Source organism: Arachis hypogaea, chromosome 13 (assembly GCF_003086295.3).
Source record: "Arachis hypogaea cultivar Tifrunner chromosome 13, arahy.Tifrunner.gnm2.J5K5, whole genome shotgun sequence".
NCBI classification, from domain to species: domain Eukaryota; kingdom Viridiplantae; phylum Streptophyta; class Magnoliopsida; order Fabales; family Fabaceae; genus Arachis; species Arachis hypogaea.
Genome location: NC_092048.1, coordinates 115,984,777 through 115,998,659, shown reverse-complemented (window position 1 = coordinate 115,998,659; position 13,883 = coordinate 115,984,777).

Here is a 13,883-nt window from a genome sequence, read left to right as displayed (position 1 = left end):
AGATCTTAGGAGTGTCATTCAGATGCTATTATGGAGTCCTCTTTATAAATTATCACCTTGAAGTAGTATTTATTTGTCTTGGCCTCGACTCTAGGTGTCATATCTCAAAGCAGCCCTTTAGGATAAGTTTTCAATCAATACTCCCAACCCAGTTGGGTTAAGGTATTAGGTGATGAAGCACCCCTTAGGATTTACTTGCTCAGGCCTCTTTCTTTGACACAAATTCACCACAAGCATGTAACTAGGACAATAACTCCTTGAGTTTTTGTATCTTTCTTTTTCGTCCTAGTAATTGATGCTCAGAGCCTTGGGCTTTTTCCCTGTTTTTCTTTTGTTTTCTTTTGTTTACTGCTTCTTGGATCAATAGATTTTTGAAAATTTCCACAACACTTCTCCAAATTTCAATTCCTGTCTATGAGCTCCCATGCAAGTTTTCATAAACATGTAACCTCAATACACAATCATACAATCAGAACCTCCACTCCTCTTAATCTTTAGCTTGCCTCAAAATTGATAAAATTCCTCAACACTTTCCTTTCAAAAGAATGATTTCTTCGATGCATTTTTAAGTATAATGGGTGCAAGCAGATTAAAGATAAAGGTGCAATGATAAGTAGTGAACCATGCTTATTACTAAAAGCAACTTAACAGAACAGAGGTAGACCACAGAATTCAAAACAAGAGACATTCATGATTACAATTAAGTCTACTGGGAGTAAATGAGAAGGAAAGGAACTTTACAATCTTTGTAGCTCATCTTCGCCCTTGTTGTCCTTTCTTACAGACTTCCTCCCTCTAATCACCATCTTAGAATAAGTGCTTTGCCGGCAAACAACAAGTAGGAGCAGTGGTGTTGAGATTGTGATTCAACCATGAATGTCAAAAAAAGAGAAACAAGCTATGTGTAACGCATAAAATTAAGCAAGCTTGGTTAAGAATGACACTACAGGCCTAAGAAGCAAAGACACTATGATTGTACAAACAAGTGGTGTTGCTGGATACATTGCATAGAAAAATAAGTGGCACACCAAACTTAGTGTGACACTTTCTCTTAGAATTGATGCAATTACCTAGAAAGATTAAAAACATATTGTTGCAGGGAAACACCAAACTTAGAATGTGATCATATGCCAATTTTATTTGAAAAGAAGCTAAATAAAAGAAACTGTTGTATTAATAACAAAATCACCAAAAGTCAGAGCTGTCACGAACAGGGGCTTCTTGGTGAGGCATTAACACAAACAGTTACAGAGCATAAAAAACAAAGAACAAAAGTAATTATATGAATAAACCAAAACAAAAGAAAATGTCTAATCTAGGTAATCAACCAACCGGTAGTTTGTTAATCACAATTAATCCCCGGCAACGGCGCCATAAACTTGATGCACAGAAACTTGTCTCTCAACAACTCTCCCTTCGACAAGTATACCGAATTGTCGTCAAGTAATAACTCACAAAAGAGTGAGGTCGAATCCCACAGAGATTAACGGATTAAGCAATCAATAGTTAATTGACTATCCTAGTCAGATGGTTCAGATTTGGATGATGAGCAGCAGGAATTGTAAATTGATAGAAAAGAAAGAAAAAGCAAAAAAGTGCAGAAAAGTAAAATGGCAAGGAAAATAAATGTAAGGACTAAAAATAAAATGAACATTAGGATCAAGAGATATTGCAATCCTCCGGATCAAGTTCATTCTCATCTCTTCCTCAATCAATGCATTCATTGATCTCCTTGGCAACCCAATCTCTCTAAGCTTGAACAATTTTCCAATTCCTTGATTTAATTGCTCATGAGAAGAGATGAAGTTTGGTCACTGATTATACCACACACATTCATATATCAAAGTATTGGTAGGATTAAATGTCACAATATCCATCCAACCCCCAACCTAATCCAATGTGAGAGAGCATTTCTAGCATGATTTCCTCATTCCTCTTCCAAGGTTCAGAGGAAATCCAAGTATTAGAAATTTCTCTTCCGAGACAATTACCCAATTAGATGAAGATCGAAAGCTCTCTAGTAAAATCAAGAGAAAAGAAAGAAGAAGAAGAATAAGAACTACAATTGATCCATTGAATCACAATAGAGCTCTCTAACCCAATGAAAAGAGTTAGTTGTTCATTGCACTACTTAAACAAAAAAAAAAAGAAAGAAAGTGCAGAAAAATAAAGATGAAGGTTAAAACTGAAAATAAAACTTCAAAGTTCATAAATGAAAATTACAACTAAAATGAAACTACCCCTAAGGAAGAAAAGAAGAGAAAAGGAAGAAGAGTGGTTGAGAGGAGGGGTCCGAAGACCCACTCCCCTTGGAGTGTGCCAATTCACAGAAGTTTGAATCGGTCTTCACTCTCTCCCCCTTCCTTCAATTCTCCGTTCCCGAATTTATTCAATGTAGAAACTAAGGCCTTTTTATAGGATCTCCTAAATTACAAAATGAAATGAAATTAAAAGCAAATTACAATGAAATGAAAATTAACTATTCTAGATGCTTCTTGTGGCCTTGATTGGTTGACAATTGTGGGCTTCCTTACTTGAGCTTTGAAGTGGACTTGAGAAAGAAGTGAATCAAGTTGAGGTCCAGGTGCTAATCGTTAGTGCTACCGTTAGCCACACTAACGCTACAAGTGTGGCGTTAGTGCTGAAGTTAGTGTGGCTAACGTCACACTTGCTACCCAGTTGGTATTTTTGGGGCTTAAAAGATGCCTCTATTTTGTACTCCAATTTCATGTCCATTATAAAGTATTATAAATCGTTTGAAAGATCTAAACGTCATCTTTCTAACGCAACTGAAATCACCTCAATTGGACCTCTGTAACTCAAGTTATGCTCCTTTGAAGTGGACAAGGTCGCTGGTATAGTCGCTGACGTTATTGGAAAAAGTGAGTGCCAATAACGTCCGTGTTCAGGGGATTAATATTGCCAGGTTCTGGAGCTTAAAATTAATGTGCACCCCATACTATTATATATTGTTGGAAAGCCCTGGATGTCTACTTTCCAACCCTCTTGAAAGCGCATCATTTGGAGCTCTACAACTCGAGTTACACTTCTTGGATGGTGAAGAGGTCAGCTGGCCTTACTACAGGTTGATACCATCTTCATCTTTGTACTTTCGGGGCAGATTTTCTCCCTCAATTTTAGTGTCCATGATGCACGGAAACTTGTCCCTTAACAAATCTCCCTCGGCAAGTATACTGAATTGTCGTCAAGTAAAAACTCACAGTAGAGTGAGGTCGAATCCCACAGGAATTGATTGGTCAAGCAACTTTAATTAGAAGAATGTTCTAGTTGAGCTAAGCAGAAAGTGAGTTGAGAATTGTAGGAAATTAAATGGCGGGAAAGTAAATAGCAGAAATTAAATGACGGGAAGTAAATTGCAGAATCTTAAATGGGGAAGGGGAGTTTAGCATGAAAGTAAATGGCATAAAATAAAGAGAATGGGTAAGATGAGAAATGGGGAATTTATTGGGCTTAGGAGATGTTGCATTCTCCGGATCAAGTTTATTTTCATCTCTTCCTCAATCAATGCATTCATTGATCTCCTTGGCAATCTTAAGTGATTGAATTCCAATTCCTTGGTAACTCAATCTCTCAAATCAGATCAATAGCCAATTCCTTGGTCTAATTGCTCATGAGAAGAGATGAAGTGTGGTCACTGATTATATCACATGTATTTCCAAATCAAAGTATTGGGAGAATTATATGTCACCATATCCGCCCAAACCCCAATTTGGTCCAACATGAGAAAATATTTCTAGCATGATCTCTTCATCCCTTTTCCAAGGTTCAGAAGAGATCCAAGTATGAATAGCTTCTTTTCCAAGATAACTACTCAATTGGATGAAGATTGAAAGCTTTCTAGTAAAATCAAGAGAAAAGAAAGAAGAAGAATAATGAAAACTATTATTGATTCATCAAATTACAACAGAGCTCCCTAACCCAATGAAAGGGGTTTAGTTGTTCATAGCTCTGGGAATGGAAAGCAAAGATGGAGAGTACATTCTGAAAGTTAAACTAGAAGTGCAGAGAAAGTAAAATACAGAGAGTAATTCTAATAGTGTCCAAAAGCTCCTTCTCTAGTTCAAAGCTACTCCTATATATACTACTCTTCTGATCTTCTAGTTGATTCTTCAAGTCTTGGATATGGGCCTTTGGATCTTGAGTTGAAGCAGTTATCTTCTTCAGTGGGCTCAGCTTTACTTGCAGAGAAAGTGTGAAGTAGGCAGGGACTTTAGCTTAGGGCGTTAGTGGTGTTAACGTTAAGTGAAAATGTAGGGTTGAGAACGTTAGTGACAATCACCTTTTTCACTAACGTTCCTAACCCAAAGTGGTCCACGTTAACTTCAACGTTAGTGGCACTAACGTGACCACTAACGTTGACCCTTGGCCCTTCACAAACGTTACTGGGGTTTACCTTTTTCAATAACGTTGAGAGTACCCCTTTCTCCCTACGTTAGAGTTCACGTTAGAATAGTTAACGTGGCCTTTAACGTAGGCTTGCCAAATCTTCAAGAGCGTTAGTGACACTTACCTTTGTCACTAACGCTTCAGAACGCCCCTACTTCCCACGTTAGAGTTCACGTTAACTAGGTTAACGTGACTTCTAACGTGGTATTCATAGCCATCTCCAACGTTAATGACAAAGGTGAGTGTCACTAACGTTGGCTCATCATCCCTCTCTTCCACATTAGCTTCCACGTTAACATAGTTAACGTGGCAACTAACGTGGGCTATGATGGCTCACGAAGGCGTTATTGGCAATCACTTTTCTCATTAACGTTGCAAGCTAGCCTTCATTCCTCGTTAGTGGTCACGTTAGCTAGACTAACGTGATTCTTCCTTGCTTCCTTTATCCTGAAATCAAGCAATAAAGTGCATCAAAGCTCTAATCCAAGTTATGAGACATGCATCATTCAATTTGTCCTTTAATTCATGCATAATTCTCATGAAATCATGTAAAATTCACAATGTTTGCTTGAATCAAGATGTAAGTGATTATTTACCCAAAACTTGCTTATTTCCTATGGAAATGCATGAAACTACCTAAAAACTATAAAGAAAAGGTCAGTGAAACTGGCCAAAATTCCCTGGCATCACAACACCAAACTTAAAGCTTGCTTGTCCCTTAGCAAGTACTGGAACAAGAGAATGATGAATGAAATGACAAGAGGAATGAATCATTATTGTGGAAGTCATGTTCTTGGTTTTATGGGGTTTCATGCATAGCAACTTAGGTTCATTCCTTTACTGGCTTTCAGACCTTTATCATGCCTTGGAATACTCACTTGATTGTACCTTTTGAGACTTTTATTTATTGATCCCTTTGTCTTTCCAAGGTTTATTTCTTCCTTAGGCTAAGTGTTCTGTGAGGGGGCGACTCTTTAAGATAAGCTTTCAGCCAACACTCCCGAATCAGTTGGTTCAAGGTGCTAGGTGTTGAAACACCCCTAAGGACTTACTCCCTCAAGTCTCTCTCCCCATACATGCACACCACAGGCACATGGTTTGTTATTTTCTTTCCTTGAGGTCTTGGTGTCCAGCACCTCTTTGGGTTACTAAATGTTCTGTAGCAAGGTTGCTCTTGATAGTGGATTTTCAGTTGATAATCCCGGGTTAGTTAACCCAAGTTACCAAGTGATGAAGCACTCCTAAGAACTTATTCATCCAAGCAGATCCTTGGTACAAGAGCACCACAGACACATCCCTCAAGTTTCAAGCCCTTGGTGCCTAGCCTTATTCTTTATTAGCTTTTCTTTCTTTTTCAACTCTTATTGTTCTTTTCCTTTTTCTTGTTAGGATCTTATTATTTAGCTAGTCTCATGGGGTGTGTTTCAAGCATATGATTCAAGACAGATAGTTGCCTTCCCACCTTGTTGGTGAACCAACTTAGCTAAGTGATTACTACACCACAAATTTAAGGACCTACTCCACAACTTGAACATCACTCTGGTCTTTCATAACATCTCTTTTTATTGGACTTAAAAGGACAAGCATACAATAAGCAAGATGAGAATGAAAACAGGCAACTTGAACCAGCAAGCATAGACCTAAGTAGGGAGAATACTAAAGACAAAATTGAAATTCCTAAACTACCATGGAAGCATGTTCTATTTCATACATGATTTTCCTTATTTAAAAGACTTGAAAAAGAAAGATGGAACAATGAGGGAACTCCACCACCTTTTACTCTTGGGGGTGCTCATGCTCTCCATCCTGTTTGTCCTCCTTGTGTTTTTCTTGAGTGCTTGCACTCCCACTTCCCTTGCTTTTTCCAATCAATTTTTTCCAGAAGCCAGCATCTTCCATCTTCTTTTTCAATGTTTCCTTCTGCTGTTTCACCTTCCTTTCCTCTTGTTCTGTGAGATCTTTTTGGACCTCATCATACCTAGGGATTGCAGAGTGTAGATTATGCATATGACTAGACATATAGTTCAACTTGGCTTGAGTGTTTATGTTGAACTCCTCCCTATGTAGTTGCCGTCCTTCATTCAGTACGCTAAACTCATTGAATGCCTTCGCCTGAGCTAGCTATCGTTGATTGAGTTCTTGAAGGCGTTTGTCTTGACGCTCTTGCCTTTCAGTCACTTGATTGATGGCTTGAGTGAGCTGGGAGTAGTGTTCCATTTGCTGTTTCTGCCACTCCCCTTGTTGATTCATCCAATTAGAAAGCAGTTCTTCTTGATGATCCATCCTTTGGGCTTGAATGTGCAGTTGTTGTTCTTGTCCCTCCATATAACTCCTCGCTAGCTCCTCAATGGCTCCGTGAATGTGATTCAAGTTGATGTTAGTTGGATCATAGTACTCCTCTTGCTGATATTCTTCCTGTTGAGGTTCTTCTTGGTGAGGTTCTTCTTGTGGTGTTCTTCTCCCTATTTGAGACCTTCTTTGTTGTTGGGCGGGTGTCACATACGTTATACGCTGGAGTGTAACCATCCTTCCAGGGTTTACCCAAGTTGGATTGCTGTCCTCGAAGACTACCTTGGCTTTCGTACACAGCCTAAGAATGGTGTTGAGGAACCAAAGTCTAGCACCTGGATCATTCTTCTCGGCTGATTCTTGAATCCCCTCAGCTATAATTTCGTTCACATTGATTCCTCCACCCTTTACTAAGCAGTGTACCATAGTAGCTCGAGTAACGTTGACCTCAGAATTGTTTGTAGCTGGGAGGATAGATCTCCTCACAAGTTTAAACCATCCCTTGGCTTCCAGGATGAGGTCTCCTCTCCTGATGAACCGAGGTCTTCTATTTGAATACCTTTCCCAGTCAGATCCTATAACACACATATCATTCACAATTTCTTCAAGTTCATCATTGTCAGAGACATTACTTATTCTCACGTGATAACTGGGCTCATCAAAATGTGGTGATTTCAGCTGAAGAACCCTTGTTATGGCATTGGAGTTGAAGTCCACCTCTGTTCCTCTCACGTAACTTTTGAAGGTGGGGGCCTTGGTTTTGTCTTTCCTGACCACATTTGCATAGAATTCTTTGATGAGGTTTGCATTTATCTTTGCTTCTGGGTTCGTGAGCCTTTCCCAACCCCTTTGTTCGATCTTCTCTCAAATCTGTGGGCATTCATCTTCGTTGAACTGGAATGTTAACTCAGGCAATATCTTTTTGAGCTTTATCCGTTCAAATTCACGTTCATGGAATGCAGTTTTGAATTTCCCTTCATCAAAAGGGCTGCTCTCAACCGGTTCCTTTCTCTTTTGCCTCTCGGAGCTTGATGATGCCATGAGTAAGAGTTGATGTGTGAAAGTGTTGAGGGGTTGTGGATAAGTGGTGGAATTTGGTTAGGTTGGGATAGGATGTAGCTTGAAGAAATGTACTTCGAGAGTGAGAGGTTTGAAGGAGTGGTTGCTGGAATGTGAAGGGAAGTACGGACTAGGAATCACTTATATAGGAACATGATGAGTAAATGAAATGTGTGGATTGATGGGGTGGTTGTGTGATGGACGGATGGGGTTTTGAATGGGATGAGAACAAGGATCATCAACTTTATGATGGGGTTGGTTCAGTTTCCAAGCTTGTTCTCCTTCCAATGTTGCATGGCAACAATTTCCAATGCAATCTCCCTGGAGACACATGTATAATCTTCTCTTTTTGTGGTGGCCGAACCCTTCAATTTCCCCATCAATTCTCCTTCAAAATAAAAGAAATATGATTAAAAGAAAACTTGTGGAAAGTGGTGGCAAACTTTAAAAGACAAGAAAGAGTAACTACTTTTTAAATTTTTGTTGTTAACTACTAAATGCTATTCACAAATACAAACCAACTGACTAATTAAATTTCTATGTATGCAACCTTGGTGACACCAAACTTAGTTTGTGGCAGTGTGGTGTAAGATGATTTGTTCAAGGTGCTAAGAGTGACATGCTATGAGTTGCATTCATGTCCTCTTAGTGTGCCTTGAACACCAAACTTGTTCTTCACTATATGTTGCATAAAAGGATTTATTCAAGGATATGTCAAAGTTGATTTGCGATCCATGAACCTTGCTTTATTAACTACTTTAAAAGCATGTAAAACATGGGTTGCCTCCCATGAAGCGCTTCTTTAGCGTCACTAGCTTGACGTTCTTCCTTTGTCATGGTGGTTGGTAATGCTTCAGATCTTCCCCCCTTGCAGTAAACCTGTCTCCATTGGCTTCATCAATGATCTCTACATGTTCTAGGGAGAGAACTTTGTTGATGGTAAAAACCTTAGGTAACTGAGATGGGATGGTGGGGAGATGAGGTGGGATATATAGGAAGTAAGGTGAGATTACTTTATCCCCTGGAGAGAAATCTTCTGTAGGGATCTTTTTGTTCCTCCATCTCCTTGGTATCTTCTTCTTTATTTCTTTTGCTGTTATCCTGCTCTTTGTGGTCTCTTTTCCTAGGGGGATTTTGTTGCTGGTCCCATATGATTCTGGTGGTTTTGGCTCCACTTGAGTTTTCTTTAGCTGTGACAGCTGCTGATTATTTTGTTCATCACCCAAAGGAATTCCTGAGTGTACAGCTTGTGCCTCAATGCTTGTTTCTCCCACCATTGCTCTGTCATGCTCTGTCCTTAGTTCCTTGCCTTCCTGACCTGCTTCTTGTGAGGGTTTGAAGACATTGAAAGTGAGTTGTTCGTCATGTACCCTCAGTATTAGCTCTCCTCGCTCCACATCTATGAGCGCTCTGGCTGTAGCTAAGAATGGTCTTCCCAATATGATTGGGTGAAGATGACTTTCTTCCATTTCCAGTATGACAAAGTCTATGGGAAGGAAGTAGTTCCCAACCTTCACCAGCACGTTTTCAACCACTCCTATTTCTTGTTTTTGAGTTTTGTCCGCCAGCCTGATGGCTACGTCTGTGGGTATCAGCTCATTGATTTGCAGCCTCATCATAAGGGATAAAGGCATTAAGTTGATGCTTGCTCCCAGATCACAGAGTCCTTTATCAAACATTGTTTCTCCTATGGCACAGGGGATGTGAAAACTCCCTGGGTCCTTCCTTTTTGTAGGCAGCTCTGGTTGAATGAGAGCACTGCACTCCTTATTCATCACTATGGTTTGTCCTCCCTTGAGTGAACTTTTCCTGGTCAACAGCTCCTTCATGTACTTAATGTATGAGGGCATTTGTTGGAGGGCCTTGATGAATGGTATGTTTACATGGAGAGATGCAAATATGTCAAGAAACCTTGAGTATATTCTCTTCTCTACACCACCATTGAGTAATTGGGGAAAGGGTGCATAGAGTCTCAGCAGCTCCTTCTATGTAATTGTGGTTTCTTGATGATTCTCTTCATGCTTTCCTGCTGATGTATCTTCAGGTTGTTCTGATGGTTTGTTCGGCTTTTTCTCAGTCTCCTTATCACTTATAGTAACCATCTTGCAATCTTCCCATCTGACTTTCTTTGCTTCACCTCTCGAATTTTTCTCTGTGTCACTTGGGAAGCTATCAGTAGGTTTGGGAATCTTCTCAGATAAGTATCCCACTTGAAATTCCAGCCTCTTGATGGTGTCTCCCCGATTCTTGATATTGGCTCGCACCTCCTCTTTGAACACCTTGTTATCTTGAATCTCCTTGCATATGCCTTCAAGTAGAGTCTCAATCCTTGATAATCTTTCTTCCGATGATGAAGAGTTGAGATTGGAAGGATGAGAAGGGCCATTTTAACTTTGATATGGATGTTGAGAAGTGTTGTTGGGTGGGTGTTGGTATGACCTCTGTGTGGAGTGTTGGTGAGTTGCATTGTTGTTGGGGTTGTGGCGTCTCTGATCTTGGCCTTTGTCTTGTTGATTTTCCCACCCAAAGTTTGGGTGGTTCCTCCAACCAGGATTATACGTTTTAGAGTATGGGTCATGGTTCTGCCTAGGTGAATTCCCAATGTAGTTGGCTTGTTCCTGATCACCCTCTGCTTCTTCATTCACTCCTTCTTGGGTTGCTGCTAAAGTGGTAATTGCTGCTACTTGATTCCTCTCCATCTTCTTGGTGAGGTCAGCTAATTGCTTAGTAATCATCTTGTTTTGAGCTAGCAGTGCATCCACATTGTTCAACTCCATCACTCCTCTAGTATTGCCTCTTTCAGAAGCATAGAAGTAGTCATTCTCTGCTACAGTCTCAATGACATCTATGACTTCTTCAATGGTCTTTTTCTTGTTCAGAGATCCCCCGGATGAGTGGTCTACTGCCTTCTTTGATTCATATGAAAGACCTTCATAGAAAATATGCAACTGCACCCATTCATTGAACATATCTGGCGGGCATCTTCTTGTCAAGTCTTTAAACCTCTCCCATGCTTCATATAGAGTCTCACCATCCTGCTGCCTGAATGTTTGTACCTCAGCTCTCAACCAGTTGATCTGTTGAGGAGGATAGAATCTTGCCAAGAACTTATTCACCACATCTTCCCAAGTTGCTAAACTCTCCTTTGGAAAGGATTCCAGCCATTTAGATGCTTTGTCCTTGAGCGAGAAGGGGAACAGAAGTAGTCTATAGGTGTCAGGATGAACACCATTAGACTTCACAGTATTGCATATCCTTAGGAAGGTGGTTAGATGTTGATTGGGGTCTTCTTGGATACTTCCTCCGAATGAACAATTGTTCTGAATAAGGGTGATGAGCTGTGGTTTTAGTTCAAAGTTATTGGCATGTACGGTTGGTGTTTGGATGCTACTCCCACAGTTTTCTGGGTTTGGGTTAATGTAAGAACCCAGAACTCTTCTCTCTTGTCCAGCCTGATGCGCTGGACCTTCTCTGCCATGGTTATGAGCCTCTTCTTCATGATGGTTTTCCATATTCTCATCCATGTCTAGTTCAAAGTACTCTTCCTCTTCCTCAGCACCAACTACTCTCTTTCCTCTTGCTTCCCTCCTTAATCTAAGGAAGGTCCCCTCAGGTTCAGAATCAAAGGAAGTTGAAGCCCCGCTTCTTCTACCTGTCATACAACCAACAAGGCAAAAGCAAGAAAGATAGATGCAGACAGTAATTTTCACAGAAATGTTGTTAGCGTGAGTGATGCAATATATCAAACTGTTAGTGGGTTAGTGACTGAATTATAAACAACTAGGAAAATGGGTAGGGGAAAGGGAATAAAATAGCTAAACAGAAAGTAAATTACTCAAATGAACTTAAACAAAATAAAAACAAATGCTCAATCTAGTTATCCACCAATTTAATCATTGTTGATACAAAATCAATCCCCGGCAATGGCGCCATAAACTTGATGCACGGAAACTTGTCCCTTAACAAATCTTCCTCGGCAAGTATACCGAATTGTCGTCAAGTAAAAACTCACAGTAGAGTGAGGTCAAATCCCACAGGGATTGATTGGTCAAGCAACTTTAATTGGAAGAATGTTCTAGTTGAGCTAAGCAGAAAGTGAGTTGAGAATTGCAGGAAATTAAATGGCGGGAAAGTAAATAGCAGGAAATTAAATGGCGGGAAAGTAAATAACAGAAATTAAATGACGGGAAGTAAATTGCAGAATCTTAAATGGGGAAGGGGAGTTTAGCATGAAAGTAAATGGCATAAAGTAAAGAGAATGGGTAAGATCAGAAATGGGGAATTCATTGGGCTTAGGAGATGTTGCATTCTCCGGATCAAGTTCATTTTCATCTCTTCCTCAATCAATGCATTCATTGATCTCCTTGGCAATCTTAAGTGATTGAATTCCAATTCCTTGGTAACTCAATCTCTCAAATCAGATCAATAGCCAATTCCTTGGTCTCATTGCTCATGAGAAGAGATGAAGTGTGGTCACTGATTATACCACATGTATTTCCAAATCAAAGTATTGGGAGAATTATATGTCACCATATCCGCCCAAACCCCAATTTGGTCCAACATGAGAAAATATTTCTAGCATGATCTCTTCATCCCTTTTCCAAGGTTCAGAAGAGATCCAAGTATGAATAGCTTCTTTTCCAAGATAACTACTCAATTGGACGAAGATTGAAAACTTTCTAGTAAAATCAAGAGAAAAGAAAGAAGAAGAATAATGAAAACTATTATTGATCCATCAAATTACAACAGAGCTCCCTAACCCAATGAAAGGGGTTTAGTTGTTCATAGCTCTGGGAATGGAAATCAAAGATGGAGAGTAAATTCTGAAAGTTAAACTAGAAGTGCAGAGAAAGTAAAATACAGAGAGTAATTCTAATAGTGTCCAAAAGCTCCCTCTCTTGTTCAAAGCTACTCCTATATATACTACTCTTCTGATCTTCTAGTTGATTCTTCAAGTCTTGGATATGGGCCTTTGGATCTTGAGTTGAAGCAGTTATCTTCTTCAGTGGGCTCAGCTTTACTTGCAGAAAAAGTGTGAAGTAGGCAGGGACTTTAGCTTAGGGCGTTAGTGGTGTTAACGTTAAGTGAAAATGTGGGGTTGAGAACGTTAGTGACAATCACCTTTTTCACTAACGTTCCTAACCCAAAGTGGTCCACGTTAACTTCAACGTTAGTGGCACTAACGTGAACACTAACGTTGACCCTTGGCCCTTCGCAAACGTTACTGGGGTTTACCTTTTTCAATAACGTTGAGAGTACCCCTTTCTCCCTACATTAGAGTTCACGTTAGAATAGTTAACGTGGCCTTTAACGTAGGCTTGCCAAATCTTCGAGAGCGTTAGTGACACTTACCTTTGTCACTAACACTTCAGAACGCCCCTACTTCCCACGTTAGAGTTCACGTTAACTAGGTTAACGTGACTTCTAACGTGGTATTGATAGCCATCTCCAACGTTAGTGACAAAGGTGAGTGTCACTAACGTTGGCTCATCATCCCTCTTCTCCACATTAGCTTCCACGTTAATGTAATTAACGTGGCTCATAGTGGTTCAATCCAATGTTAGTGACAAAGGTGAGTGTCACTAACGTTGGTGATTCTTGCTCCATCCATGTTAGAGTCCATGTTAACTAGGTTAACGTGGCTTTTAACGTAGCCAATATGGGCTTAGTCCAACGTTAGTGACAAAGGTGAGTGTCACTAATGTTGGCATCATCTTCTTCTTCCATGTTAGAGCTCACGTTAACTAAGTTAACGTGGCTCTTAACGTGGCCAATTGCCCCTTTTGGAACGTTAGTGGCACTTACTTTTACCACTAACGTTGGAGTTCTACTTCTCTTCCACGTTAGCTTCCACGTTAACATAATTAACGTGGCAACTAACGTGGGCTATGATGGCTCACGAAGGCATTATTGGCAATCACTTTTCTCATTAACGTTGCAAGCTAGCCTTCATTCCACGTTAGTGGTCACGTTAGCTAGACTAACGTGGCTACTAACGTGGTTCTTCCTTGCTTCCTTTATCCTAAAATCAAGCAATAAAGTGCATCAAAGCTCTAATCCAAGTTATGAGATATGCATCATTCAATTTGTCCTTTAATTCATGCATAATTCTCATAAAATCATGTAAA